A 22,936-nucleotide genomic window follows, 5' to 3' on the forward strand; every position below is an offset into this window, starting at 1 on the left:
TGGCGCTTCATCTGATCAGAATAGCAATAATTAGCATAACAAAGTAAGACAAAGCAACGATGATGATCTTTACAGGAAATGCTCAATATGTCCACCATCATTCCTCAACAATAGCTGTAGTTGAGGAATAATGTTGTGAACAGCACTGTAAAGCATGTCCGGAGTTATGGTGAGGCATTGGCGTCGGATGTTGTCTTTCAGCATCCCTAGAGATGTCGGTCGATCACGATACACCTGCGACTTCGGGTAACCCCAAAGCCAATAATCGCACGGACTGAGGTCTGGGGACCTGCGAGGCCAAGCATGACGAAAGAGACGGCTGAGCACACGATCAACACCAAACGACGCGCGCAACGGATCTTTCATGCGTCTAGCAACAAGGGGTGGTTCTAATAAAACCCCATGTCATTCCAAGCACGTGTGTCAATTTTTACCTCTCTATATACATTATTCTGTAGTTTACTAAGTTTTCATATTGAAACTGAATTTTGGATCACCCAGTATTTCTCATCGTGTTCCCCAGGCTCCGAAACTGAACTGTTGCTTATTTTGCAGATGAAATACTACAATTTTGTACATGCCTTTGAATGATATGATTTCGTCGCTTTCCACGCTCTTGATTCATATGATCACGAAGCGAATTGTTGTCGCTAAACTTAGGCATAGCGTCCTTCCACGAACCCTTAACTTCTTGCTAGTACGACTTCTCGGAATCTTGCATAACACACGCATTGTAAATACACACATCAAAAAACGTTTTGCATCAACCCAGTGCCCAGAGCTCATGAGGATAGACGTTGACTGTGGATATTGTATCACAGACACACGCGCTTTGACTGTTCAGAGATGTCACTCAGCCCGACCACAGATGTAAACAACCATGCATGAGCAGCGCCTATTAGACGGAGGGGTTCAGACAGCCGATCAGTTCCAGTTATTCCACCAAGAAGAAGGTACACAGCTCCTGTTGTCTGTAGTTCAACCATGCATAGACGGTGAATACCGCGATTCGATCGCGTCCGCATTGTTACTTTGTACCAGGAAGGGCTCTCAACAAGGGAAATGTCCTGGCTTCTCGGAATGAACCAAAATGATGTCGTTCGGACATGGAGGAGATACAGAGAGACAGAAACTGTTGATGACATGTCTCGCTCAGGCCGCCCAAGGTCTAATACTGCAGTCGATGACCGCTATCTACGGATTATGGTTCGGAGGAACCCTGACAGCAACGCCACCATGTTGAATAATGCTTTTCATGCAGCCACAGGATGTCGTGTTACGACTCAAACTACGCGCAATAGGCTGCATTATGCGCAACTTCGCTCCAGACGTCCATGGCGAGGTCCATCTTTGTAACCTCGACACCATACGGCGCGACAGATGAGCCCATCCCGAATGGAACTCTCGGGATTGCCTTCACGTTCTCTACACCGATGAGTGTCGCCTATGCCTTCAGACAATCGTCGGAGACGTGGTCGGAGGCAACCCAGTCAGACTGAACGCCTTAGACTCACTGTCCAGCGAGTGCAGCAAGGTGGAGGTTCCCTGCTGTTTAGGGGTGGCTTTATGTGGGGCCGACGTACGCCGCTGATGGTCATGGAAGGCGCCGTAACGGCTGTACGATACGTGAATGCCATCCTCCGACTGATAGAGCAACCATAACGGCAGCATATTGGCGAGGAATTCGTCTTCATGGACAACAATTCGCGGCCCCATCGTGCACATCTTGTGAATGACTTCCTTCAGGATAACGACATCGCTCAACTAGAGTGGCCAGCATATTCTCCAGACATGAACCTTATCGAACATGCCTGTGATAGATTGAAATGGGCTGTTTATGGACGACGTGTCCCACCAACCACTCTGAGGGAGCTACTCCGAATCGCCGTTGAGGAGTGGAACAATGTGGACCAACACTGCCTTGATGAACTTTTTGATTGTATGCCACGACGAATACAGGCATTCCTGTGCAAGAGAACGTGCTACTGGGTATTCGAGGCACCGGTGTTCACAGCAATCTGGACACCACCTCTGAAGGTCTCGCTGTATGATAGTAGGATATGCAGTGTATAGTTTTCATGAGCAATAAAAAGGGCGGAAATGATGTTTATGTTAATCTCTATTCATGTTTTCGGTACAGGTTCCGGAACTCTCGGAACCGTGGTGATGCCAAACTTTTTTTGATGTGTTCAACACGAATTAGTATCAAAATACACACAACGCCATCGGCTTGATATCACAAATGACTCACCGATTGACATAGTGACTTCGACCGACCAGAAAGGGATGCACGCGAATGAAATATGACACTTATGTGGCACTTGTTTCAAATCTGGAACTCCCGGCCATGCATACTAGTAAAACATTCAGTTGAACTTAGAGAGCCCATACAGGTTTATGGACACCTAAGTGTTGTCTATCCTCGGGACTAATTTTATAAAACAAAATGTCGTCCATTATAATAATGTACTTCTGTACTGAATCGCCAAAGAAAGTTGTATAGGCATGTGTATTCAAATACAGAGATATGTACACAGGCAGAATACGGCACTGCGGTCGGCAACGCCTTAGCAAGACAAGTGTCTGGCGCAGTTGTTAGATCGGTTACTGATGCTACAATGGCAGGTTATCAAGATTTAAGCCTGTCTGAAAGTGCTGTTATAGTCGGCGCACGAACGATGGGACACACCATCTCTGAGTTATCGACGAAGTGAGGATTTTCCACTACGAGCTTTGCACGATTGTACCGCGAATATCAGAATCTGGTAAAACATCGAATCTTCGATATCGCTGCGGCCAGAGAAAGATCCGGCAAGAACAGGACTAACGACTGCTGAAGAGAATCCTTCAACGTGACAGAACAGCAACCCTTCCGCAAATTTCTACAGATTTCATTGTTGGGCCGTCAAGAACTGTTAGCGTGCGAACCATTCAAGGAAACGTCATCGATATGGGCTTTCTGAGCCGAAGGCCCACTCGTGTACCCTTGATGACTGCAGGACACAAAGCTTTAAGCTTCGCTTGGGTCCGTCAGCACCGACGTTGGACTGTTGATGAGTGGAGACATGTTGCCTGGTCGGACGAGTCTCGTTTCATATTATATCAAGCGGATGGACGTGCACGGGTTTGGAGATAACTTATGAATCCGTGGACCACTCATGTCAGCAGGGTTGGCAGGGTCCATGATGGTGGAGGCTCTGTAATGGTGTGGGGCGTGTGCAGGTGGAGGGATATGGGGCCGCTGATACGTCTACATGCGACTCTGACAGGTGACACGTACATAAGCATCCTGTCTGACCATCTGCATCCATTCATGTTCATTGTGCATTACGACAGACTTGGGTAATTCGAGCAGGGCAATGCAACGCCCCACACGTCCAGAACTGCTGCAGCGTGGCTCCAGGAACTCTCTCCTGAGTTTAAACACTTCTGCTGGTCAACAAAGTCCCCGAACATGAATATTATTGAGCTTATCTTCAATGCCTTGCAACGTGCTGTTCAGAAGAGATCTTCACTCCCTCGTAATCTTACTGACGTATGGACATCCCTGCAGGATTAATGATGTCAGTTCCCTCCAGCACTAGCAGACATTAATAGGGCCCATGGCCGTTGTATTGCTGCACTTCTGATTTCTCGCGGGAGCCCTACACGATATTAGCCAGGTGTACCAGTTTCTTTGGCTCTTCAGTGTATATTCTACGAATTAAAAATTTGACGTCACATTTTCACTGCGCCTTTCGATTTAAATGAGAATTATTGAGACTTTGCTGGAGGCTCCCCCTCCCCCATTTTTAGCTCACGTAATTTATGGACCTTCCCTAATATAAAAGATCCTTAAAAGTAGTGTTTACTAGCATAGAAACAACATCACCGGAGCCGTAAAATATGCATCTTTCCGCGTAAATAAAAGTTCATTTCACTGTGACAGTCATGTTTTGCCAGTCGAGGTGTGACTCATAAAGCAAAGAGTACACGATTGAATTAAGAATAAATCTATCTCGCAGCTTTTTTATCATATTATGATCTGGTAAAAGAAACAAACGTCTGCAGGAAACAACGTCAACTATATTCCTGACAAAAGTTGCATGACTGTGCCTGGTACGAATAGCTCCTGATTTTTAGCAGATTCGATATATCGACAAAAGTCTGGCGCAATGTTAGTTCTGGCATTCCAGAAAGAACACGAAATAATGGCTGCTGGAACACAACCTTATAGCCGTACCGTAGATGCAACCACAACGGAGGGGTATTTGTTGAGAGGTCAGACAAACGTGTGGTCCCTGAAGAAGGGCAGCAGCCTTTTCAGTAGTTGTAGGAGCAATATCAACCAAATCAGCGTTGCTGTGTTGCTCCTGGAACAGCTTTACTGTATGATTAAATGCTGATGACGTCCTCTTGGGTAAAATATTCCGAAGGTAAAAAAGTCCCCCATTCGGATCTCCGGGCGGGGATTACTCAGGAGGACGGTGTTATCAGGAGAAACAAAACTGGCGTTCTACAGATCGGAGCGTGGAATGTCAGATCCCTAAATCGGACAGGTAGGTTAGAAAATTTTAAAAAGGGAAATGGATAGGTTAAACTTAGATACAGTGGGAATTAGTGAAGTTCCGTGACAGGAAGAACAGGACTTCTGGTCTGGTGAATACAGGGTTAGAAATACAAAATCAAGTAGGAATAATATAATGCAGGAATAGGTACAATAATGAATAAGAAATAGGAATGCGGATAAGCTACCACGAATAGCACAAGGACTGGAATACTCTATTTCAGACTCTGAAGCTGGCATGGGTCAAATACAGGAAACGAAAGGCTATTTACAGTTTGTACAGAAACCAGATGGCAGTTATAAGAGTCGAGAGGCACGAAAGGGAAGCAGTGGTTGAGAAGGGAATGAGACAGGGTTGTAGCCTATCCACAATGTTATTCAATGTGTACAGTGAACAAGCTGTGAAGGAAACCAAAGAAAAATTTGGAGTAGGAATTGACATCCTGGGAGAAGAAATAAAAACCTTGAGGTTTACCGATGACATTGTAATTCAGCCAGGGGCAGCAAAGGACTTGGAATAACAGTTGAACAGAATGGACAGTATCTTGAAAGGATGGTATAAGATGAACATCAAAGAAAGCAAATCGAGAATCATGGAATGTACTCGAATTAAATAAGATGATGCTGAGGGAATTAGATTAAGAAATTAGACACTTGAAATAGTAGATGAGTTTTGCTATTCGGCTGCAAAATAACTGAGGATGGTGAAGTAGAGAGGATATAAAATGTAGACTGACGATGGCAAAGAAAGCGTTTCTGGAAAAGAGAAATTTGTTAACATAGAGAAGTCTTTTCTGAAAGTATTTGTTAGAGTGTAGCCGTTATGGATGTTAAACTTAGACAATAAACAGTTTAGATTGGAAGATAACAGAAGCTTTTGAAATGTGGCGCTACAGAAGAATGCTGAAGATTAGATGGGTAGATCACGTAACTAATGAGGAGGCACTGAATAGAACTGGGGAGAAGAGGAATTTGTGGCACAACTTGACTAGGTGGAGGAATCGGCTGGTAGGACACGTTCCGAGGCATCAAGGGGTCACGGTCGCAGGTTCGAATCCTGCCTCGGGCATGGATGTGTGTGATGGCCTTAGGGTAGTTAGGTTTAAGTAGTTCTAAGTCTAGGGGACTGATGACCTCAGATGTTAAGTCCCATAGTGCTTAGAGACGCCGGTATTTTTTTTTTTTTAATAAAGAACAACTCTAAATGAAGTATAGTAATTTTATCACCATTTCGTCAGTAGTTGTTCTGAGCGTTTCGTTGTTATCGAGGATTATAACGTTTCGTTTGCATCGATACGAATCCTAAAAAGCGTTTGATAGTGAAAATAGGAAGCTTTGACTGAGTAGACTGAACAATGTTGTTTTACGCTATCTGATAGGCCTGGAGATCTTCCAGATTGCCTCGAATGCAATAGAGCTGTCGCTCCTGTTAGAAGTGCCAATTTAAAGCGACGCTATGAAACGTCTCATCACCAGTTTCACAAAAATTTTCCCCTCTGAAATGAAGTTCGTTAAGAAATACTCCACGCGTATCTCGCTTTTTATAAAAGAAGCACAGCCTTCCTAGTTCGCTTTATGAACAAACAAGAAAATTATGAAGAAGCAGCGATGTATATGTTGTAACGTTGTTGCTTTAATTTGCTATGAAAGCGGTGCTGATAGACAATAAAAGCGGGTTAAAAGCTGTGAGCTGTCTGGGGAAGTTAACCTTGCATTATTGAGCAACTGTTTCACCAGGTATCCAATCTAGCTTACCAAATTCCCAACCAGGCTAACATTAATTATAATCTTTTAATAGTCATACGACAACCGGTGATATATATATAAAAGAGAATTTAAATAAAAAGAAATAAATCAGTTTATATTTGGAAATTTATTTTAACATTGATCATTGGAATTTCAGCATATTAAACTTGATACCTAACTAAACTGGTGCCTTATTTAGGATTGTGAAAATGTGAAATTGTAATGTTACGGAACACATCAAATATAGAGCCAAGATTGGGAGACTGCATACAACACTGCATTCATAAAACAACACACGAAGAACGTTGAAACATATGCAAGAGGAAATTAACCACAACCAACCGATTCAATTTTCACCCAAAGAAGTTACGTTCGTAGCATAATCCTGTCCGTCATGTAATTACCACACACTGGTATACTAAATTCATATTAACTCTTCGTGAAATCTTCCCGAAAAGAATAGCTGAGGGCTACTTTGATGATTACACCACATGCTTCACGTGGTCAACTTGGTTTACACAAAGAGTGTAACTCCACAATAATTTTGATAATTAAAATAAATTAGATCGAAAAGCAATTTACAAAAGAAAAACCTCGAACTGGTTACTATCGTCTTACTATTAACTTGATGGGTCAAACAATTGTATAAGCACGTGGCACTGGTTTCACAAAGTACACCCCACGTGGGTTGAACATAAAGAAAAGTTGCTATATTGAAAATTATTGTCAAGACGTTATAATCTCACGTACATTCGCATTTAAGATTGATGAACTTAGTTAGAGTTACTGATCAACACGTGGTTCCACTTTACTCACAAAGTAGTGACAAAGCAACTACCGGAATATATTCTGAACTTCACACGAGAATTACACTGCGCTGCAATTTAAGATAACATTAGATATTTTAGAGCTAAACCTGAAATAACGGTGATTAAATTTTCAGTTAGGCTGAACTTAAGAAATCCATTGTCCTACGGACTTAGGAGAGACGCGCTTAGCCGGAGATCTTACCACTTCAGAAGCTCGCCACGGACAGACTGAATGGTCCCTTCCTGAGGGGTGGCTCACAAATACAAACGGAAGTGACCAGAGGGGCAGCTTCCTATACCAACATGACAACGGACGGACAGGACCATACTAAGGATAGAAACCTGTTTGCTTTTAGAAAGCGTAGCTACCTGTTCCGACGGTGGTCCTACTGTTCTCTAGCAGACAGCCTTGTCTGCTACCCTCAAGCATGCAACTAGAAATACATTTGCTCATTCATCCTCTCACATAGAAGGGAAGGGGGATGACAGTATCTTATCATATACAGTATATAAAAGAAAGCGGATGTAGGTTCCGTATGAGACTGTGTGACATGAATTACATATAAACTGTGTTTTAAAGTGTAGTAGTGTGACAGATCGTTCTTGTTTATGTGTAAAAGTAACACGTTCCACTACTCAGTCTCCTCCCAGATAGTCAGAAACGCCACATTAAATTTAGAAGAGGAATTTATGCTGTAAATGACAACAGATTTAAGAAATTAAACATGAAAGGAATTCAACAGAGACCTTTCAATGTGTTGGACACTTAATACACCAGAAGCCATTTTCAGACGTGAGATAGTAAAAAAAGTGTATGGTGGAACTGTTCGTGGCACTTTTTAAAGAAAAAAAAGATGTTGTTGCCACACTTCAAGGTATTTCATTGACTTTTAATGACTTCATGACAAAATCAAACATTAGTTATGATAAAATGATGTCTGTTTCAACGGACGGGACCCAGCGATTATCGAAACAAAATAAGGACTAGAAAAGATAATGAAAGATAAGAATTCTGGGTTGCTATCTTATCACTGCGTTATTCGCCACGCAGCACTTCACGGAAAAATCTGAGAGAAGTAATGGACAGTTTGGTCAACTTGATTAATTTTTTGAGGTCTCTCTGAGTATGATTCGGCGCAGTGCAGTGCGTCAATGTTAGCTGTCTAAGTAAAGGGCAAGTGATTGAATGTTTTTGGCAAATAAAACAAGAGTAACATCCTTCATAGGAAACTTCGATTCACTAGAAGCAAGAAACCATTTGGAGTTCCTAGCAATCGAAAGCAGTACTCTAGCTGTGGCTTTTTTGAAAGACATTTTAAAACATATAAATGCGCTCGGTTCAGAGCTACAAGGAAGTGGAAATTAAGATGTGATCTCATACAAAATGTGTCTTCCTTCAGTCATAAAATGGGTATGTTTGAAAAAGGCATTACGAGTCAAGAATTATTTCACTTTCCAACAATTTATGAATATAAAAATAATTGCGAAATAGACATGCCAGTATTCTCAAATCATATGTCATATCTTAAGAAGGAATTTGAAGCAAGATTACAAAACGTTTCAGAGATAGAGAAGCTGTGGCGTTTCTTAAAGTCGTCTTTTGAAGTTTCTCCAGCCGCAGAAAGGACGGATGTGGCTGCGAAGTTGTTCTGCCTTTCAAAGCTTTATTCCAGATGGATAGAACACAGTTGGAGGAAGAGATTTCTTTACAAACATATAAAACTGCATCCGCTAAAGAATTTAGGAGAAAACGTGTTCCAGAAAATTATGAAAATTTCAAAAAAATAGACACATATCCGGTAACTATGTTTGGCTCTGCATACATTTGTGATATTTCAATTTCAAAAATGAATTTTTTTGAAGAAGTATCGCTCGAGATCGCAGATGTAATTTCTGCCACTGATTTTTTACACAAATATGCCTATATCGTGTCTCCTTTCTTTTTGAACGAAAATAAAATAAAAAATAGTGAAGAATGAGTTTCGCTGTTTTTTTTCCAATACAAATACGCCTAGTATTGTATTTCGTATTTGTTTGAGAGTAGAAATTGAAATAAGAATTTTGTAAGGAATATGAGCTTTTCCCTCGATTTTGGATTACAAATATGGCTATCTATTCTATTTCATATCGTTTCGTGATTGAAAATTAAAATAAAAAATTAGCAATGAATATGAGGTTTTTCCTCTGGATCTTGTAATCTATCCCCTCCTTCCTACTTGCAGCCGTTGTCTACTTAGTCTTTTATGAAGATTTGAGGGGAGTGAAGATTAGAATAAACTTGCTAGTTTTCCTTATATTTTCACTTAGAGTTAGATCCCTTTCTTCTTGTTTAGGGGCTGGTTCTTGAAGCTGAAATTCCCACAATTTGGGTTCGCATGGTTGAAGATTGTTGTTGCAGAATTTTTGTTGTTTCGTTAATATATTTTGTCACATTTCAGTATATCATACAGTCTTTTGATTTTTCACATTAACCAAGCCGAAATTACATTGTTCGCACAAAATACAAAATACGTCCGATCACGTCAAAGGCATGCTTACTATTGCCTCACTCAGCGGAAATAAAAATATTCCAATGGATTTACAATTCTTGACAAACGAATTTCTATATTACATACATGAATCCTGAAATAAACATAGTAAACAGTATTATACTGCGTAATTAATAGTAGAAATTTTAAGTGTCTCAAATAATTCGTAATATCAAATGTTTCTAAAGAAAAGTAATTTTAAGTACTCATCGATTATAACATCTAAATTAAAGCAGTTCCTGTTCATAAATTTTAGCTTGAAATATAACATACTGTGTATAAAATTATGTAAAAGTTTTCGAAAAAGCAGCTGTGATAATACTGACCTGTCCAAAATTCGAAAAATAATACTGGTATCGACAACTACTGTTGAGGAAAAGTGATGCTAGAGGAGGATGTCCCGTTATAGTCTCGATAGAAATTTTCATAAGTATAGAGACCGCATCTAAGATTACTTCCCAAGCCTTGCCCTATGAGTTGGTAGCTAAACTAAACTCCTCCCGAACAGGCCATGAAGGCCCAACGGAACCGACCGGCCGCCGTGTTATCCTCTGCCCATAGGCGTCACTGGATGCGGATATGGAGGGGCATGTGGTCAGCACACCGCTCTCCCGGCCGCAGGTCAGTTTCCGAGATCGGAAAGTTGCTAGATAAGCCAGTTCAAATATCCAAGGCAGGCTAGGTCTCGTGAAGCTGTTTAAACCACTCGTAACATCAACTCGCAGAATACGGTTGCCACTATTGTCTCAAAGATACGATTGTTGCCCATTTCCGTGTTCGATATTTACAAGAAACCCAGGACAACATAGGATAAGAAATGAAAATGAACGAAGCATTGCCTTACACACAGGCATTTTCTAGCCTTTCAATGACCATCATGGAAATCTTATACCTTTGCAAAGATTTATCGTGTGTCGTTGCGGACAGTGTCCACAGTGCCAGCGAGTATATCGTCTGTGTAATCACCATCGTGTTTTTCTTCCCAAAAATAGTTTGTTGCATTATTAAGATATTGCTGTTATGTCTCGGGTGGTCACAGCAGTAATTCGTACACTAAGAAGCAGGAGACAGACCAGGGTAGCTGGGCACCCTACAGTTATCAGCAGACAGCGCTGTAATTGAATAACTAAACACATTAGCTTGTCTTTTGAGAATCAGTCCTGTAGAATGTAATAAGCATAGACGTGAAGTAAAGGAAATTTATTCTATATGCGGGTGACTGTCCAGTTCGCGACCATGTCGCAGCTTGTGATAATCACTTCCAGTCACTGAATACGTGTTTTATCAACCCAGCAGTAAACTACCTTTCCAGCTGTGCTGGTTCTCACAGACGTAACTAATTACGACGCCGGCAGGCGAGCTGCCGAGCTGAAGAAACGATCTGTACTGGCGAACTGGCCTACGAGCGCTGTCGTCGGCGACCTTTATGCCAGCGCAGGATAGGGCGCTGGTCCGGCGTAGTCTTCCCGGTGCGGCGCCTGATTTGCGTATATACACTGGCGCCATTCCTTGCTGTCCGCAGAAACTGACGTTCCCACTGGTGGGTTTTTCACGGCCGGCACACGTACCCTTTTCATCACTTACAGTCTTACACAGTCCAAAAGCTTCGCGTCTTGAACCCACAGAATATTACCAACCAGCGAAAATTATGAACAGTGCCTACCGTGAGACTAAATGCCCTCCGTTGGGGTTAGTAAGCTGCGAATCGTTGTATGTATCTACAGTACATAGTTGGCGTCGCATCTGTTTCTTCGGCACGCGATTCGCGCCAATTTCCGCGGAAAGAGAGAGCGGCGGTCCCTCGAGCTGGAGGAAAGGCGTCCTCTCACGGGACGTGAAGACGTTCGAGGGCGAGGATCTGGTGACGTCACGGCGTGCAGTTCCACGTTCCACGTGAAATGAAGAATCTGCTATCACAAATTTTTGTCTCTTGAAGAGGAATGTAGCTGCAGCATTGGTTTTACGTCACAAGCAGGACAAAGAAGATGCCATTATACATTAAGTCATAAGGAGCTGAATTCCGTATTTGGTGGTTTTTGGGACATAGCGTAAGTGGCACGAATACAAGCCATATCAAAACAGCAGAACATTGACAGTCTCTCGGAAACACATCGTTATAGGTGCGATTAGTTATAAGAAAACGGCGAGGTACTACAACCCGTAGTTAAAGGCTTCTCCTATTTGATGCTTTCCGTGTAATAGCTTACATGCTATGAAAGTAAGGCCTATACCGTCAAAATGCTACAGTACAATGATGATTCATCAAAGGCGCGTATTTTTGGTAGAAACTGTCACAATTAAATGACGAATGACGACGCTTGCAGATAGTTTACACATTGAATACATGTAAATTAGATGGTGCTGCCATGGTGAAGCTGTAGAGCCGTTGATAGTCTCGTAAACTACAAAGAAATAGTAGCAGTTTCACGTCCATCTACATTTAATATTTTCCCCTTTTTGATTTCTAAAAGATTCTGGGATTTTCATATTAATTTAACAGTTTTATTATCTGCAGTAGACGATTCTATTTGTTATAAATTCTTGTCGCATAGGCCACCGTCTGGAATCTTCCCAGAGTGGCCAGAAATCTTAACTGACTGCCAGTCTATTTCATAATGTAAACGCAAGTACAGAGTGGAAGTTCTTGCTGTTACGAAACTTTGTTAAAGATGTATAACTATCTCTTGGTTTCTTGTACTACCCCACGTTTGTATCTGGCCAATGAACATATTTTTCAACGGTGAAGAGTAGTTTCAAAAATATCCTTTCTTCCATTCGATATGCATTACGAAACGAATCTCCATCTTCAAAGCGATACGATGAACTACAGTGCTTGAGAGTGATGGTAATCAATACAACATCGAGAATATTGATATTATGTATACGTTCGCCCGCCCGATTGGCCGTGCGGTCTAACGCACTGCTTTCCGGGCGGCAAGGAGCGCCTGGTCCCCGGCACGAATCCGCCCGGCGGATGTGTGTCTAGGTCCGGTGAACCGGCCAGTCTGTGGATGGTTATTAGGCGGTTTTCCATCTGGCTCGGCAAATGCGGCGTGGTTCCCCTTATTCCGCCTCGGTTACACTATGTCGGCGACTGCTGCGCGAACAAGTTCTCCACTTACGCGTACACCACCATTACTCTACCACGCAAACATAGGGGTTACACTCGTCTGGTGTGAGACGTTCCCTGGGGGCCGACCGGAGGCCGAACCGCACAGTAACCCTGGGTTCGGTGTGGGGCGGTGGAGGGGTGAAGTGGACTGCGGTAGTCGTCGTCGGGTTGTGGACCACTGCGGCTGCGGCGGGGACGGAGCCTCTCCGTCGTTTCTAGGTCCCCGGTTAACACACAATACAATACAATACAATACAATGTATATGTTCTACACAAATTGACATTAGGCTCTATACTTTAACTATGTTCAGTTTAAAACCGGTGTCATCACCCAAATTAGTCACATAATCCGTAGCTACAATATGATCTTGCAGGATAAATATAGTCCTACGGAAAACTACGATATGGCATCGGAAGTATCACCCAATCCCGTCGTGTTTCAGCAATTCGGCCAAAAGTTGGAAACATTGTGAAACAAGAGTCAGACGACCAAATGAGTCTCCTGTGTTGCTCTATAGACCAGGTTTATGGCTCCGGAACTACGTGTTACTGTTCTTGCATCAGCGATGAGTGGTTTTGGAATTCCAGCTTGCCCTGCAATTCCAAGCTTAAGGAGCTCCTTCCGTGTGTTAATGTGGAACTGACAATGATTTGCATTCAGTTAGCCCCGACGTAATGCCCTCAGAATTACACAGAACACCTGACCACGATAGACACTTTCAACGTAATGACATCATTGCGGAGGTGCCGTTCTTGGTCAAATACGAGGGTCGTTCAATAAGTAATGCCCCACATTTTTTTTGAAAAAGCCATTAATATACATAGACGAACGTCCTTGTTGGTGCTTCACATTTGATGTTTGTTGTGTGCGCCGGTATAGTTTCGAACCGTTCCGGCAGATGGCAGAGTTGTAGTGCAGAGCCAAAATGGCGTGCACATACGACTCACAAGGAGCGTGCTGTTATTGAATTCTTGTGTGCCTAAAAAGAAACCGTGGTGAACATCCATAAACGTTTGTGTGCAATGTATGATGACGCTGCAGTTGATAGGAGTACAGTCTGGCTATGGTTAAAAAAAGTTGTAACCTCAGGGAATGCAGAAACAGAGCTCCATGATCAGCTACGCTCGGAACGTCCTGTCACAGCTCCAGACATGCTGAATCGTGTGTATGCCATTATTCGTGCCGACCGGCACATCACAACCCGACAATTGGCTCTACAGTCGTCGGTCAGCATTGGAAAAGTGTCTGCGATGATCCGAGACTCTCGGATATTCAAAGAGGTGCTCACGATGCTTTCCTCGAATGCTCACAGCGGACCACAAGATTCAAAGAAGGGTCATTTTATCTGAATTGCTGGAGCGTTTTGAGACCGACGAAGAGGCCTTTCTGTCACGGATCGTTACGGCGGACGAAACCTGGGTGCACTACTTTGCGCTGGAAGCAAAAAGGTAGGACAAGAGCTTTTCCCAGCAGGGAATACATGCTCTTTCACAACGTTGCGTACATCCATAGAACGTGATAGAGACTACGTAGAGAAATAGGACATGGACAAGACATGTTGATCTATATTGACACCAAATTTTGACTCTTAACAATAAATCTGAGAAAAAAAATAGAGCCATTACTTATTGAACGACCCTTATACAACAGCGCAAGCTGCAGACTTGGCGCCGGCCGGTGTGGCCGAGCGATTCTAGACGCTTCAGTCTGGAACCGCGCGACAGCTACGGTCGCAGGTTCGAATCCTGCCTCGGGCATGGATGTGTGTGATGTCGTTAAGTTGGTTGGCTTTAAGTAGTTCTATGTTTTAGGGGACTGATGACCTCAGATCTTAAGTCCTATAGTGCTCAGAGCCATTTGAACCATTTGCAGACTTGTCAGGCATCTCCTTTTATGACCAAGCATACGTGTCTCGAGGTGTTTCCTGATTTATGTCCACCTCCTGTATATAATCAGAGGTAAGACGAATGAAGAATCATTGTAGCGACAACGGTGGCCGTAAATGGGGAAATTCTCTGACATAAGTGACGCTGACAGAGCCTGGAAAATATCATCTCGGAAAAGGGCGAAGATGCTCGGCTGTTCTTTTGCTATGGTTGCAAGAATCTATGGAAAGTGATACAAGGCCAGTGAATCAACGCATACGTGACCAACTGTTGGCTGTTCAAGCTTCATTACGGAATTTGGTCATCGGAGGCTTGCCCTCTACGTAAAGAGAGCGAGAGGCAAAATACGGCAGATATAACGACAGTGTACGGTGCTGACCCAGGCACAGGTGTTTTGTGGCACACCATTCGCAGACATTGTTGAACTTGGGACTCCACAGCAGACGACCACCCCGTGTTCACATGACGAACCAGCCATGTCCCCCGTTGCGTTTACAGTGGACGCGGAACCCTCGAATTTGGACCGTGGATCAATGGAAACCTGTCACCTGGAAGGGTGAATCACGTTTTTAGTTACAGTCGGTCAGTGGTCGTATCTGTATATGCCCTTATCTAGGCGAAATACCGATTGAAACTTTCACACCACGATAAGCGCAGGCGGTTGGCGGCAGTATTGCGCCATGAGTGTCAATCATATGCCCTTTCATGGCAGTAACTGAACGCACCTTCACAGTTGTAATGTATTAAGATATTTAACGAATACTACACTCAGGTAGCAACGAACTCCATTCTATTTCTACCAACAAACTTAAAACCATAAGTGTATTCTTCATGTAAAGCTAGACTTCATATATTCAATTCATCAAATGATCAGTCATTATTTAATCTGTATAATACTAGGTGCATGTATGCAAGGCAACACACAGAATGTACCACAACTACCAACAATAAGACAAACAAATAACTATTGAATATCACGTAGCGTCCCGACGTGCAAATACTCCAAATAATATATCAGCACACGCAAACGCAATAAACGTGCATAAACACAAACCATATCAGATGAGGAAAGCTCGAGGTTCTATCGACACATGAAATATGTATACATAAATGATCTGGCGGGTAGGGTGAGCAGCGGCCTGCAATCTGTCTATTGGTGACGCTGTGGTGTACGGGAAGGTATCACCGTTGAGAGACTTGAGAAGGATACAGTATGACTTCGATAAAATTTCTAGCTGGCGTGATGAATGGCAGATAGCTGTAAATGTAGGAAAATTTTAGTAGCATTACCAGTGTGTTGCTTATCACAGTCACGTCGATTAAATATTGTGGCGTACCGTTGCAGAGCGATAAGAAAACGGAACAAGCACTTAAGGTGGGTAATAGGGAAGACAAATGGTCGAATTCGGTTTACTGGGAGAATTTTAGAAGAGTGCAGCTCACCAACAAAGAAGACCGTGTATACGTTGAAACGTCCCCTTAGAAAAATTTATAAATGACTGTGCTTAAACTGGCACACAATATTTTTAGCGCAACGCAATCTGACTTTCAAAAATCCCTATAAAACAATGGCCCTTACTAACAATAACCTATACCTTTCATGAATCACTTACCTCATAAAAATCTTCGTTACTCGAACTACTGCAATACAGCGTGCGCCAATACTGCCAGCTGAATAAAAGATTCTAACTACTGAAGGCACTAACTACTGATAGGCATAGTTAGCAAATGAAAGAGTTTGATAGAGAGCAAACAATGTATTTACCTTAATAGTATTCAAAAGTCATAATATATAGATCAGTTCATGACATCCAGTCTTACAAATTTGCTGTCTCTGATGGACACACGTCCAGATCATCCGCTCTCAAAACTCCGCCATCTCTCTCCCCACATCCACGACTGCTGGCGTGCTGGCGGCTCACCTCCATCTGCGCAACGCTACGCGCTGTTAACAACCAACTGGCCAACACTACAATAGCAAACCAGCCACAGACTGCACACAGCACAGTCAGTGATTTTCATACAGAGCTCTACATGGCGTTACCAACATAAAAAACTAAACAGCCTACTTACAACGTGTAACACAAGCTCGATTCATTCTTGAGAACTGTCTGGGATCGCAACATGTCGAATTAAAGTAAGCCATCGAAGGAATTCAGACGCGGACAGCTAGATTTGTTACCGGTACGTTCGATCAACACGCGAGTTATTGCGGGGATGTTTCGGGAACTCAAATCGGAATCCCTGGAGGGAGGTCACCGTTCTTTTCACGAAAAGCTAAAATGGTTCAAATGGCTCTGAGTACTATGGGACTTAACTTCTGAGATCATCAGTCCCCTAGAACTGAGAACTACTTAAACCGAACCAACCTAAGGACATCACACACTATAGCGGTCGCGCGGTTCCAGACTGAAGCGCCTAGAACCGCTCGGCCACTTCGGCCGGCGCGAAAAGCTATTGTGAAACTTTAGATAACAGGCATTTAAAGCTGAGTGTAGACAGATTATGCTGTCGGCAACATATATTCTGTGCAAATAACACGAAGATAAGACAAATTTGGGCTCATACGAAGGTATATCGGCAGTCGTTTTTCCCTCGCTTTATTTGCGAGTCGAGCAGGAAAGGAAATTACTACTAGTGATACAGTGTACCCACCTCCATGCTCCGTACGGTGGCTTGCGGAGTATGTACGTAGATGTAGGTGTCTTCCACGTTGGCGACGACGTCTTAGAGCAGGCTAACTGACTACGTCACAAGGACAGAATCGTGCTACTGCGGTTTGAGGAGCGTGCCGTGAACTCACGTTGACCTCGTGGCTATCAAATTTTGTCCCATCTGGACACAAATCGACACACTGGGGACGCAACAGGACGACAGGTCCGCACCCAGAAAATAACCAACCGTAATTTATGGGATGCTGTATGTCGAATACGTCCGAAAACACACCAAAAACTTGTCGCATCCAGTCCACGCTGAATCGATGTGTTCCAAAGGTGGATTACTCGCTGTTACACAGTTAGTCGTAATGGTTTGGCATATCAGTACGTGCGCTCCTGTTGACGCCGCTGAGGTAGGCCCTCACAAATACAGGGTGGCAGGGGTACGAGTGCAGATATTTTTATTGGTGACTGAGGGCAGTGTACTGAACAAGTTTACATCAGTATTTACTTCATTTTCAGACTAATATTTACAGGTTTTAGGAGTTGTACGTTTTTTAGTTAGTTAGTACCTCCAAGCACACGTGGCAATAGCAGTCCTTAAATGTTTATTTTCCCCTGGATCAGGTGTTGAAGTGTGGATGTGTGAACACAAACGGTTGCGTTTATGACTGTGCAGGAAACGTCAGGTAGTAAATTGTGTAACGTGTTTGCGATAAGACTGTGAGGCACAGATATCAAACAACCAACACACTGAAGCAGATGCGTATTAAGCTGCCAATGATCACAGTATCTGCACTCATAAGCCTAACGCCCTATGTATACAGAATCAGACCGAGGTGTGGTTCTCGCTAAGTTACAGCAGATGGTGTGGCGTGTTTTGTGATGCCTCAGATAATTTTATAGCAGCCGAAATTGTGGCTCCGATTTTCTTTTTTGGTAATGGGCCGACGTACTTTTGTTCTGTAGCGTTTGAAAGAGCTACTGAACGTGTTTTCCTTTACGGAACATATGTGGAACTTGACCATCAACTAGCAAGATAGCAGCATCGTAAACCGCTGTCCAACTGTCAGATTAAGATTTCCCACAAACGCTTGCCCTGCTGTAACAAATGTAAGCAAACCTGTAACTCACTTACGGTTCTAGTGTTGGGCATTACGACCGTCAGATCAACTGACAAAAATGTTGACCTTAAGCACACATTCTGTAAAGCAAACAGTGTGCAAACTGAACAACGTGTATTGATCATAGAACAGGTGACCTTGGGAGTTGTCTCCTTGCAAGCATCTTGTTTCAATCTTCTCCACGGATGAAAGTCAAAAGCTGTTAAGTTCGCTGAGTGTGGAGGCTATTTCGTGCTTCTCGAACAACCAATCTCTAAAGCTTCTATTACGAAGATCTCTAATTATCTCTGTGGTAAAAGCGGGACATAGGTGATGGATTGTCGTCTGTCCAGTGGGATAACAACTGTAGAGAATAAATATCACAATATGTTTCACCGTTTATTGAACCTTAAGAGTCTTCTTCCAGGCTTGCTTCTCTAGTTGTAAAAGTGAAATTGCTAACGTGTAATACGTATCGAAAATGATATTTCTCACAAGCGATAATATTTACCTGAAGTCCAAAATGGAAGGTAAACTGCGTTTTCGTTACACCTACATCCTGCGCGCATCAACACTACCATAAAAACTGAAGACCTCGACCTCGACTGTAAAGAACGGTCAGCGACATTTCGGGTTTTTTGAGGAATCGTGCAGTAAAATTTCAAAAAAGTCTCCCAAAATTATTGCGTGTACAACCAATGTATTTTTTTTATCCAGATACGTCGTTGTTCAAATGGCTCTAAGCACTATGGGACTTAACATCTGAGGACATCAGTCTCCTAGACTTAGAACTACTTAAACCTAACTAACCTAAGGACATCACACACATCCATGCCCGAGGCAGGATTCGAAACTCTGACCGTAGCAGCAGCGCGGATCCGGACTGAAGTGCCTAGAACCGCTCGGCCACAGTGACCGGCTACGTCATTGTTTTCACATGTGTTTACCGTAGCGACATATTTTTAGAATGGTAAATACCCTCCACAGTTCTGTTCTTAGACTTACATCAGTGGATACTTAACATTGTTTACTTGCAAACCGTACGCGCTTAACACCATTTAGTATTGACTTACCACTGTTTATTTGCTGAGCGAGTTAAAGAAACATTACTGCGGATCCTCACCAAAATACAAAATTATAATTAGAGATAACACTTTTTGACCGTAAACAAACATATATGCATGCATTTTGCGTACTACAGCAAATCATCTGCCAGAAATTTCTGAATATGCTTTTTTTTCCCCCTGTATGTTCCATATGTCGCTTCCTTCACTCCTCGTGTGCTTCATTTGTTCCTAGATACCTCCATGTGTTACGGACTTCTGATTTCTCTGTAGGCTTCGCTTATCATTTGTATCAACTGTATCTTATTGCACAGTGACAGGGCCTGGTGCATCTTCGGAGGATGCATTTCTGTGGTGTTCCTCTGAAACTATATAACTTTGGAGCTATAACATTAACATCCTCCACTTACCTCAGCATAATTTTACCCACAATAATAAATTACATCCATCTACAGTCTGTTACATGTACTCGTTAAGAACCTCATAAAATCGAGAAATATAAATATGAACGCAATATAGGTCTTATAATGTGCGTGAGCGGGTAAATACATAATTGACATTTGTTTTCGTATGGTTTTCAAGATACGAATACGGCTGTGGATACTGCTTCGTAAGAAATTAATTCCAGCATCTTTCTACAGCAGTTCAACAATGTTACACGCCTGCCTCCGTACTGCCACGTAAACAGATGTGAACTATTGCAAGCGACGTACTTAACACTGTTAAATTGCTTAAGGAAATATACACATTTACCTGTTTAGTAACACCTTCTGATGGACGTTTCCGTTCAGAAACATCTGCAGGGTCTTTATTGGAGTCTGACAAATCCACAACGTCCTGCGATTCGTACAGCTCGTTCCTGGAAGGCATTTTCTTGGTGAGGACGCTACACACGTTACGACCACTGGCAGCCATGTCCGTGGCACTTACCACTGTTTACATGCACTCATCCAGCCAATGCCGCCACTATTAATAATCTGAATTTCGAGACAGAGTTGCTATCCCTCCGATAATAGTGGAACTTACAACTAATAAGACTGAAAGCACATCGCTTCCAGCCGAGGTCTTTAATTATGGACTTCAGAAGTCATTTGCACTACGTCAGAGTCACTCTCTCGTGTAAAAATTCTGGAATCTGGGGACCGTGTGTCCAGCGCGCCGCTGTGTGTTCTCCCTCCCTGCGGCGGTATGCGCGACGGCCGTGAGGACGGAACGCCTTCCTCGCAGGGTGGGGGAGGGGGTTGCGCTAGTGGGGCGCGTGATGACGTGGCCGCCCTTAGCCGCTCGTAGAATTTTGATAACCGCCGCGGGAATTTTAATTAAAAGTAATTTTGCTCCCCAGAGCAACTGGTAAATTAGTCGCCAGCAGCTGCGAAGCGGAAAAGAATTCCGTCTGCGGTGACGTATCCGGAAAATCCGCTCCCCTTCTCCACCCATTTACTCTTCTGTTACTGGGGTAATGGCTACACTCGACATAACAGCCTCGTACCTTCTCGGTACAGAGGACAATGGAAATCGGGAGAGATGTCAGGGCTTTTAAAATTCTTATGAAATGTTTGCCTTGTGTCTCAAGTAAAAGTTGAAAGTCATCGACACGAATGCCATCCGTAAAGCCACGTTCTGTTGTCTCCACTGAAATTCAAAAAGTAGGAACACGGCTGATGAGAACATGTGTACTGTAATATTTCTGGCTTTGCAGCCATTATATTCAGGTTCTAGAAGCTATCCTTAGAGGAATTAAGAAGGCAGCAGAGTGTTGGTGACGTAATGTGGTGTGAGATATCGCTGACAGATGTCTTGTTAGGTACGGGTATCGTGAGAACGACCGCCTAAATTGTAGTCTTTCTCCGCGATTGGCTGCTGCGCTCGGAGGTTGCGCGCCAAAATGGTAATCTTCTGTTATTAATATTCGAAAAATTTACTTGAATTTCAAATTAAAACATTTCTCAATAGCTTGCTGCCAAACCATTATTTCACGCCGAACGGTGTGGCCGAGCGGTTCTAGGCGCTTCAGTCTGGAACCGCGCGACCGCTGCGGTCGCAGGTTCGAATCCTGCCTCGGGGATGGATGTGTGTGATGTCCTTAGGTTAGTTAGGTTTAAGTAGTTCTAAGTTCTAGGGGACTGATGACCTCAGATGTTAAGTTCCATAGTGCTCAGAGCCATATGAACCATTTGAAGATCTTTTATGTTTTGTAACTGCAAACAGATTGGCACAACACTGTCCGTCATGTGCTAACGCATATTTGAAATACTTTCTCCACTGTTTAACACCTGTATCATATCTAGGGACATGGAACAGAGCAAAGAGAAAAAACAGCACTGAAAATGCATTTTGAGAATAAATGGCACTTTAGAACATATTTCCATTTAAAATCTTCAGATGTGTTATCAGCGTATCCCTCCCAGTTAGTGTTCTCCACACACTTCTTTCCTCACCATTTCTCTGGAGGACCTAGCAATTCCTTAACTTTCGCTTAATTATAACCACACTTATGCAACACTTTTTCTCAACTAAATTATATTCATTGAATTGTTTTCGGTTTCGTGTTCGTTGTGTCAATCTGTTCATTTTTTTACGTTTTTGCTGAATACTTAAATAGCAAACATCGATTCAGTTTCAGGAGTATGACAGATCATAAGAATAATGTCCCAAGATTTGCTAAATTGGCAAGGAGAGTCATTCAAGAAAGATTAATTTTGTAATCGCTCAAAGGTTGTGGGGGTTCAATTCGAAAATATATAAAACTGCAAGTTGAGTAAGAGAGAGTGCCAGAGAGAAGTGATATATACGTGCGTATGATAAACCCTTTGCCTCAAAAACATTTCTTTTCTTCACACCTCTTTGTTACCATAGATGACGTGTCACTGAACTCATTTCTACTAAGACTGCAGTACATGCGAGGTGCCTATTTGCTTCCACCGCACTGAGTGGAATGAATAGGTTCTAACAAATGTTCACCAACCTGCAGTCTTCTTAGCTAGGAACTGTTGTTTTAGAAATGATTACATTTCCAATGAGTTTGCTTATACGAGATACCTCCAGCTTTTTATTAGCAGAACACGAGAAACTGCACAATTACGTTCCTTTTTAGAGTCACAAATGATTTTTATTCTTCAGCAAACTAATGAACCGCATATTTCTGTAATTATTATTACACTGTTCTCAACTATATGTCTAAATAACCATATATTGCTCGTAAAGTCTTAACTAATACTGACCCCGGCATGCCTTACGACCCTACCGAACCAGCTCTGATTTACACACTAGACATCCCACATTTAGTCTTAACGGATACCTCGCCGGACAACATGTCCGTTCTCCGAGACTGCCGAACGAGCTCTGATCTTACAGCCGAACCACTTCGCCCATTATCCAAGTTAGGCTCAATCCGAAGATCACTGAAGTACTTCGTCTGCCTTTTCGTTTTGAAGTTGTTTATTATTAACCTTGATATTAATACTTGTGAAATAATGGTTCAAAT

This window comes from Schistocerca americana, chromosome 4, assembly GCF_021461395.2.
Source record: "Schistocerca americana isolate TAMUIC-IGC-003095 chromosome 4, iqSchAmer2.1, whole genome shotgun sequence".
In the NCBI taxonomy this organism is placed as follows: Eukaryota; Metazoa; Arthropoda; class Insecta; order Orthoptera; family Acrididae; genus Schistocerca; species Schistocerca americana.